Source organism: Oryza sativa, chromosome 2 (assembly GCF_034140825.1).
Source record: "Oryza sativa Japonica Group chromosome 2, ASM3414082v1".
Classification (NCBI taxonomy): Eukaryota; Viridiplantae; Streptophyta; class Magnoliopsida; order Poales; family Poaceae; genus Oryza; species Oryza sativa.
This window is the reverse complement of record NC_089036.1, coordinates 15,328,795-15,337,447: the sequence shown is the minus strand read 5'-3', so window position 1 is coordinate 15,337,447 and position 8,653 is coordinate 15,328,795. Positions and strand designations below refer to the sequence as shown.

Sequence of the window (8,653 nt, the reverse complement as noted above, 5' to 3'; positions counted from 1 at the left end):
TGTTTTGTAATAATATCTCCTTTGGAGCCTTATTCAAACGTATGCAATGAAGATCCAGAGTGTTGAACCTGTATCAATTTACTAATCCAGGGCTTGATACAGTCTAAACATGTCGATTACCAAATCATTAGTTTTGGGACCCGACACATTTCCATCTACATCTGTCTTCTTCTTAAAGACCCATTTGCACTCAATGGCTTTTACACCATCAGGTTGATCAACTAAGTTCCAAACTTGATTGACATGCATGGATTCTATTTCGGATTTCATGGCTCCAAGCCATTTCTCAGAGTCTGGTCCCACCATTGCTTCCTCATAGGTAGTAGGTTCATCGTTGTCTAACAACAGTATATCACGTTGTCCTGTAGTTAACACCGCATACCTCGTAGGTGTACGTCGTATCCTTTCGGACCTTCGTGAAGCCGGTGCTTCCACAACTGGTTCAACAACAACTTGTTCAACCTGTTGAACAACATCTTGCTCAGCTTGTTGTGGTTGTGTGGACGTTGAAGCGTTTTCCGGTGTTTCCTGAATTTCTTCAAGTCAAACCATGCTCCCACTAACCTTTCTTGAAATAAACTCTTTTTCCAAGAAAACACCGTGTCAGGCGACAAACACTTTGCCCTCTTCCCAATTATAAAAATAATATCCTTCCGTTTCCTTGGGATACCCCACAAAGAAGCATTTATCTGATTTAGGTGTGAGTTTGTTCGATTGCAAACGTTTTACATAGACCTCACAGCCCCAAATCTTTAGGAAAGACAAACTGGGACGCTTGTCTGTCCATATCTCATATGGTGTCTTATCCACTGATTTTGATGGAACCCTGTTTAGTGTGAACGCAGCTGTCTCTAGAGCGTAACCCCAAAAGCTTAGCGGCAGATCAGTTTGGCTCATCATTGATCGCACCATGTCCAACAATGTACGATTCCTCCGTTCAGACACCCCATTCCACTGAGGCGTTCCTGGCGGAGTGAGTTGTGGAACAATTCCACACTCCTTTACATGATTACCAAATTCAAGGCTCAAGTACTCTCCACCACGATCAGATCATATATACTTGATTGTCTTGCCCAAATGATTTTGTACCTCATTCTGAAATTCCTTGAACTTTTCAAAGGACTCAGACTTATGCCTCATTAAGTAGACATAACCATATCTACTAAAGTCATCGGTAAAGGTAATAAAGTACCCAAAACCACCTCTAGCAGTTGAGCTCATTGGTCCACATACATCAGTATGTACTAGTCCTAATAGTTCACTTGCCCTTTCACTTTGACCCGTGAAAGGTGCCTTTGTCATTTTGCTAAGTAAACAAGATTCGCATGTCAAATGATTCAAAATCAAACCAGTGTAGAAGTCCATCTCTATGAAGCTTCTCTATGTGTTTCTCATTTATATGACCCAAGCGACAATGCCAAATAAAAGTGGGATTCAAATCATTAGGACGTTGCCTTTTTGCATTAATGTTATAGACTGAACATCCATCAAGATTCACAATGTATAAGCCATTCATAATGGGTGCATGGGAATAGAAAATGTCATTATAATAGACTAAACAACCATTGTCCACAGATCTAAAACCATAACCCTCTGCTTGCAAACAAGAAGCAGAGATAACGTTCTTGCACAAAGCTGGAATGCAATAACAATTATTTAACTCCAAAACTAATCCTGACGGTAAAGATAATAGCATAGAGCCGACCGCAACAGCAGCAACTCTTGCTCCATTGCCCACGCGAATGTCCACTTCGCCTCTTGCTAAGTTCCTACTTCTTTTTAGCCCCTGCAATGATTTGCATATGTGAGCAACTGACCAGGTATCAAATACCTAAGAATCAGTAGAGAAAGTAGCAAGATTAATTTCTATAACATTAATACCTGAGATGGAACTCTTTCCATCCTGCTGCTTCTGCTTGAGCTGCTCTAGGTATTTCTTACAGTTTCTCTTCCAATGACCTGTCTCCTTGCAAAAGAAGCACTCTGCATCCTTAGTGGGCCCTGTCTTTTGAACCTTGGTCTTAGAGTTGCTAGTACTCGTGATCTCATCAGAGTTTAGCTTTATCTTTTGACCACTTTTCTTGTTGTTGGGCTTGCGTTATGTATAACCATCACATGGTTGGAGTTTTTCTTAATGCTTTCCTCAGCAGTCTTTAGCATCCCATGCAATTCTGCCAAGGTCCTGTTCAGGTTGTTCATGTTGAAATTCATTATGAATGGCTCAAAGCTGGGAGGGAGCAACTGGAGAATCAAATCAGTAGCCAACTCTCGGCTAAGGGGAAAACCAAGCTTATCTAGACTCTCGGTGTAACCAATCATTTTGATCACATATGGGCTCACTGGATTACCTTCTGTAAGCCTGCACGCAAACAAGGACTTTGAGGTATTAAACCTCTCAGCTCTTGCATGCTCCTCAAACATGTTACGTAATCCCGTGATTATCGTATGAGCATCCAATGCCTCATATTGCCTTTGAAGCTCAGGAGTCATAGTAGCAAGCATGAGACAGCTTATATCAAGATAATCATTGCATCGCTTTTCATGCTCCCTATGTTGAGCAGCAGGAGCATTATTGGGCAAGTCAGTTGGAAAAGGCTGTGTAAGCACAAACTCTTTGTGCTCTTGTCTGAACAATTCTCAGGTTGCGATACCAATCCATGAAGTTTGTTCCAGTCAACTTCTCTTTCTCAAGAATAGACCGCAAGTTAAAACTGGATGGTGCAGGAGCTGCCATGATCTACAATAGAAATATATGTATGCAAAATCAGCACCATGTTTACATTTAACCTTTCATTAAACAATTTAACAAAAGATACTTCCACTATGTATTGTGAAACAAAATTCCCTCTAGTAACATAGTGAGTCAAGATCCTCATTTTATTAGTGTCTAATGAGCTTTGGCATCACAACTAGACAACTATCAAAATAGGTAACCAACACCTTGCTAATCACATCATATGTGACTCTTGTGCTGTTGGGGTGATATCTCCATGTCCAACCCAACCTATGCCCCAAGGTCCAAAACTGTTTTGATAACTTTGTCAAGTAAACCAATAATCTCCGCATATAGATGTCTGACATCTATCCTATTTTATCATGATAAAAAGTGACACTTTGCTATGGCAAACCATAATAGGTGCAATTATTGGAAGAGCATAAATTAAACATAATTTTTCTGAGGGAATCTATCCTACCATGTCATATCAAATATATAATAGGAATAAAGTAAGATAGATATAAAGCCCCAAGCGAAATCTAAGGGGCAATGCACACGGCGGTCCCGCTATGTGAAAACCTTAACGGCGTAATCAAATTATGCCGAAACCGAGTCAATCTCATTGGCTCGTTTTTCTCATTGGCGTGTGGTTCCAGTGGACATCGGACTATCCGATGAACACAATCGCGCTCGGCCTTGGTGAGTACTAGACATTCCAGTGAAGTCACCAACACACATACCGATTGATCTCATCAACCCATGCGGCTATTAGCTCATCTCATGTTCCGATCACCTAAGAACTCATATACAACATAATAGATCTCATCTACTACACCTGCATATCAATTATATGCAATGATCTAGATCATAAACTATACAAGGCGGCTCTGATACCACTGTTGGGATACGCGTAGGCTACGATAGCATAAATCAAAATTTTCTATTGCGTAAACCAGGAACCATGCAAGTATTAGATCATAAATCGTTACCACTCGATGCGCTGCGCAGCGGAAGAAGACGCTGAGAAGTAGAAGGAACTCTCGCGAAGTAGCGCGCGTCGATGTAGAGGAAGTAGTCAATCGCACCGGCTCGACCTTCTCCTCCTCGTGCGTTCTTCTCGCCGTACTCCCACGCCGATCAGCACCGTAAACCAGCGGTGCCTCTACTGGTATCCACACATACAGAGACAGAACGCCACACACAGATGTGCTAGCACCTGCGCGCGGCTAGGGTTTTGCTCGGGGAGGGAAGTGACGGCTAGAGTTTCTCACGTGATGCAATGCCTCCGCTGGTCACACCCCTCACGAATATATAGGATCCATCACTCGGGCCTCCAAGGCCCATAGGACTTCTATTCGGATCCCTATGCGAATTAAGCTCATATTGGATCTCCATCCAATCCCCTTCTTCCGGCCCATTAAGCGTGCGACCCTGTAGGTTTATGTATACTCGGCTGTAACCCGAAAACTCCTTTTCAGTTCACGCGTCAACAGCGGCCCCTAGCAGAACGTATTGACCCATTGGGCATACGAAAAGATCATATCGGCTGAACCTCTAGTGTATACATGTATGAACCCCTTTGCCTCACGATATCGATTAAGCTCAATGCTAGATATGTGCCATCCTCTAATAGCTTAATCATTCACTCAAACCTGTTGATAGATTATATAACTTGTGATTGACTCCTCAATCACCTTTGGCATGGCCATGCATTTCCATAATCTACAACATCGAGGGGCCCAAAGATATCTCTCCATAGGAGGGACAAATCCCATCTCGATTATTCATATCCCACTACATGTTTCATAGCATACCCGAAAACTACTTTTATAACTACCCAATTACAGAGTAGCATTTAGCAGTCCCTAAGTAAGCTACTACACATGTTGGGAACCATAATAATCTCAAGTATAAGGATTCAACACCAACACTAAATGAGATCACTGATGACACAACACATATGGCTCTTGCAGTGTCTCATGTTGGGTCTATCCAACAACATGTTCACTAACATGTGTCCACATTATTAATTTGGTATCTCTATACGATGATCCATGACACATGATCATCAATTAATACATGTGCTGATCATCTAAACATATTTGTTCCACATATGATATTTGATCAGGAATCCTTTAGAAATAGCAACACATAACATAAAGAGTTATGAAAGAATCATATATTAATTAACCAATAATGAGTTTATCTATTTCAAGGAACAAAGTCGAATAAATATGTAAACATAGTGTGTAATACAATCTTCTCTATGATTGCCTCTAGCAGAAGAGGGGTGTTCAATATTTTGATTTTTATCGGATGTCCGACGTCTAGTCGTCTCGTAGAACTTCCAATCATTAGATTAGAACTTTTAATTTATATGTAAAATCCATCGAATGCTCACTAGAGAGGGGCCCATCTAGGCAAGCATATGACAGTGTGTTCTAGTTTGCCTAGCAACACCTAGCGCATCCTCCTCTATCATAGATTCTAACACTTCTAGCTAATGCATAGTCGGCATTTGAACTATCTGAAATTAAAAAGTCACTGATTACCAATTACAGCTAATTCTGAAAGAATATGCTGCGTTAATGCGAGAAAACGGACCTGTAGGGGTGAGGACAGGAGGAATTGTGGCGGAGGGTGTTAGGTTATCGTATTAGTGTTATTAAATTGCTATACATTTGAGAAAAAATATATAATGGGGTAAAATTAAGTCACAAGCGTGTTTATATGCATATTGGAAAAAAAATGACCAAAGTCGTTAAATATTGTAAAATAGTACCATCAAAATCTCTATTCTTAATTAATAATATCACCGAGGTAGAGTGATGAGGTCATGCAGTATGAATGCAGCAATGTTATTTCTGTGTCTGATTTTTCCTTATCATGAGCAGCTGCTGCATGCCTGCACTAGAAGCAGCAGAAATCACTGCATCAGCAATCCTTTCAACTATCGTGCTGTCAGGGAGTCGAGAGTCGAGCAGGCATGTTTTTACTGTATTTTCCGTCCTCTGAACGAAGCCACAATGCAGACGTGCAGTGTGGACTGTCGTTTTGGTACATGGTAGTAGATGGTACGAACAGTCGTCGCAGGCAATGTTGACGACGTAAGTGTACATGAACCCATCGCCTTGCCTCTGTAGATGAACTGCGCCCCCCGACCCCTCATGGCCTGTGACGCCCGTGCGATCTCAGTGGCGCGGCACAACACAAGCGAGCACGGACGCCTCGACTTCCATAATTTCTCTCTCAAGGGTCCGTAGCAGGGCCTGATCGCTCGCTTAGGATGCGTTTGATTCGTAGTCAAGTTTTGATAGGATACAGTGATCCGTTTTTTATGAGTCGGTGGATATTATTATCATCCAATTTTTTTATGGATAGAAGGAATATAATGAAAACAATAACAAAATATGTTATTATCGGAAACGGATCCTCTATTGTAGAGCTAATACTGCACAGGTGCTGTAGCGATCAAATCAAGCCATCTGATTAGATTAAGCGGCTCTGATTCCGTCCTTAAACACCGAAAATATTTTTGATAATTTGGAAACTAACAAACTGATTTTAAGGAGGAAAAGTCAAGATCACCTTGATGGAGGGAAAATCACGAATCCTCTAGAGTACTTGGCGCCAAAATAATACAGGTTCTCCCTTTGCTTTCTTCCTCCTTGGGACTTGGTGCCAAAAGGAGATACAAAGGTTTCACTTTGCCTTGTTCTGTCCAGAAACTTTGATGATCAGATAAAGTAAGCCATCAGTCTCCAACAAACAGGTATGTATGCCATGTCTTGTACTCTTTTTGTGATCATGTCCTCACAAAAAAAAAACCAAAAGCATTGTTGTGTGATTCTTATGATTGGAGTGGATACACTCTACACTCGTGTAGCGCTAAACAGAGTATACCTACAGATCTGAGGCCTTATGGCGAACGACTCAAACTCCAACCATCATAATTCAAATAGGTGAGATCAATTTCATTCAGGTCAACATAGTTTTATCATCTACATTTTTCTTTTCTCTGACTATGTTGTTGATCTCATTACTGAATAGGATCTTAATCATGACCACATAGCAATCCATATTTAACACTGTATTTCTTTGTTGTAAAAAAAAAAGAGTTGATCCCTGTTTCTTTTTACAGCACAAATATGATTCCTAGTTGGATTCCTCAATTTGGCATGAAATTTAAATCTACAAAAGAGGCATGGGAATTTTGGACTTATTATGGAGGTCGTACTGGTTTTGATGTTAGGATAAATTATGAAAATAAGAGTAAAGTTGATGGAGTAATTACTTCTGCAAGATATGTTTGTTCCAATGAGGGATACCGGGCAATAGACAAAAGAGATCACAACACCAAGCGTCCTCGTGCTAAAACAAGAACAGGTTGCAAAGCTCGGATCGGAATCACAGTAGATAGAGAAGTGGACGATTATTCAGTATATGATTTAGTTCTCGAACATAACCACGAACTTCAATTGCCTTCAACATGCCATTTGATGCCATCACAGAGAAAGATATCATCATTGCAAGCATTTGAAATTGAAACAATGGATGATTCGGGCATTGGACCAAAAGCTGCACATGAGCTTGCTAGTCGGCAAGTTGGTGGTTCAGTAAACCTTGGTTATACACGTCGTGATCTCAAGAACCATTTAAGAACCAAGCGTCAAAGGGAGTTGATGTATGGCGAAGCCGGAAGTATGTTGAAGTACTTTCAGGACAAAGTTGCAGAGAACACTTCATTTCATTATGCCCTTCAGTTGGATTGTGAAGAACAAATAACAAATATTTTTTGGGCTGATGCTAAGATGATAATCGACTATGCTCAGTTTGGAGATGTTGTTACTTTTGACACAACATTTGGGACAAACAAAGAATACAGGCCCTTTGGTGTCTTTGTTGGATTCAACCATTTTAGATAGAGTCATTTTTGGAGCCGCTCTTTTGTATGATGAAACATTTGATTCTTTCAAATGGTTGTTTGAGACCTTTTTAGCTGTACATAATCAAAAACAGCCTACAACAATCTACACAGATCAAGATATTGCAATGGGAAAGGCAATTGAGGTGGTATTTACAGAAGCATGGATTGTGCACTTTTCATATAATGCAAAATGCTATCAAACACTTACCTCGTACCAAGAAAGAAGACACAAACATTTTGTCTGATTTCAGTGCTTGTATGTATGAATATGAAGATGAAGCAACTTTTCAGGAAGATTTCAGTACCATCAGAAGCAAGGTGCATAAGCAGACTTGGCTAAACAGTATATATAAGGTAAAAGAGAAATGGGCGGAATGCTACATGAGGAATGTTTACACATTAGGGATGAGAAGCACACAGTTGAGTGAGCTTAAATAATGACTTGAAAAACCATCTCAAGTCTGATCTTGACATTATTCGGTTTTTCAATAATCTTGAAAGAGTTATCAAAGGAAAACGAGACAACGAATTAGATGCAGAATATGAAGCAAGAAAAAAATTGCCTAGAATTAAAATGAGAGTTCCTATATTGGTGCAAGCAAGTAAGATTTACACACCTTGTATATTTGAATATTTTCAAAATGAATATGAAAGATCCATGGCTACATACATCAAGTCATCAGAACATAATGAATTCATTGTTGCAATTGAGGCTCCTGGTGAAGGGTCAACATTTGAAGAGGAGTGCAAAGTTGTAGGCAATTATGCAGAGCAATAGGCATTGTGCACCTGTGGACAATTTGAAAGGACTGGAATATTGTGCAGTCATGCTTTGAAAGTCCTTGATGTGATGAATATTAAGTCTTTGCCAAAGAGATATATTTTGAAGCGATGGACTCGAGAAGCACGAGTTGGTGCTATTGAGGACTGTTATGGCAAGATTGTCGTAGAAGATCCCAGATTGGAGGATAGGTGCCTCTTGAAGTTTCTTATTCACAAATTTCTTGGTA

At 40.3% G+C, this 8,653-nt stretch overlaps 1 pseudogene; it reads left to right on the top strand.

The window, feature by feature from the left end:
- Positions 1-6,812: 6,812 nt before the first annotated feature.
- LOC136355232 (protein FAR1-RELATED SEQUENCE 5-like) lies at positions 6,813-8,421 on the top strand (annotated as a pseudogene).
- The last annotated feature ends 232 nt before the right edge of the window (positions 8,422-8,653 follow it).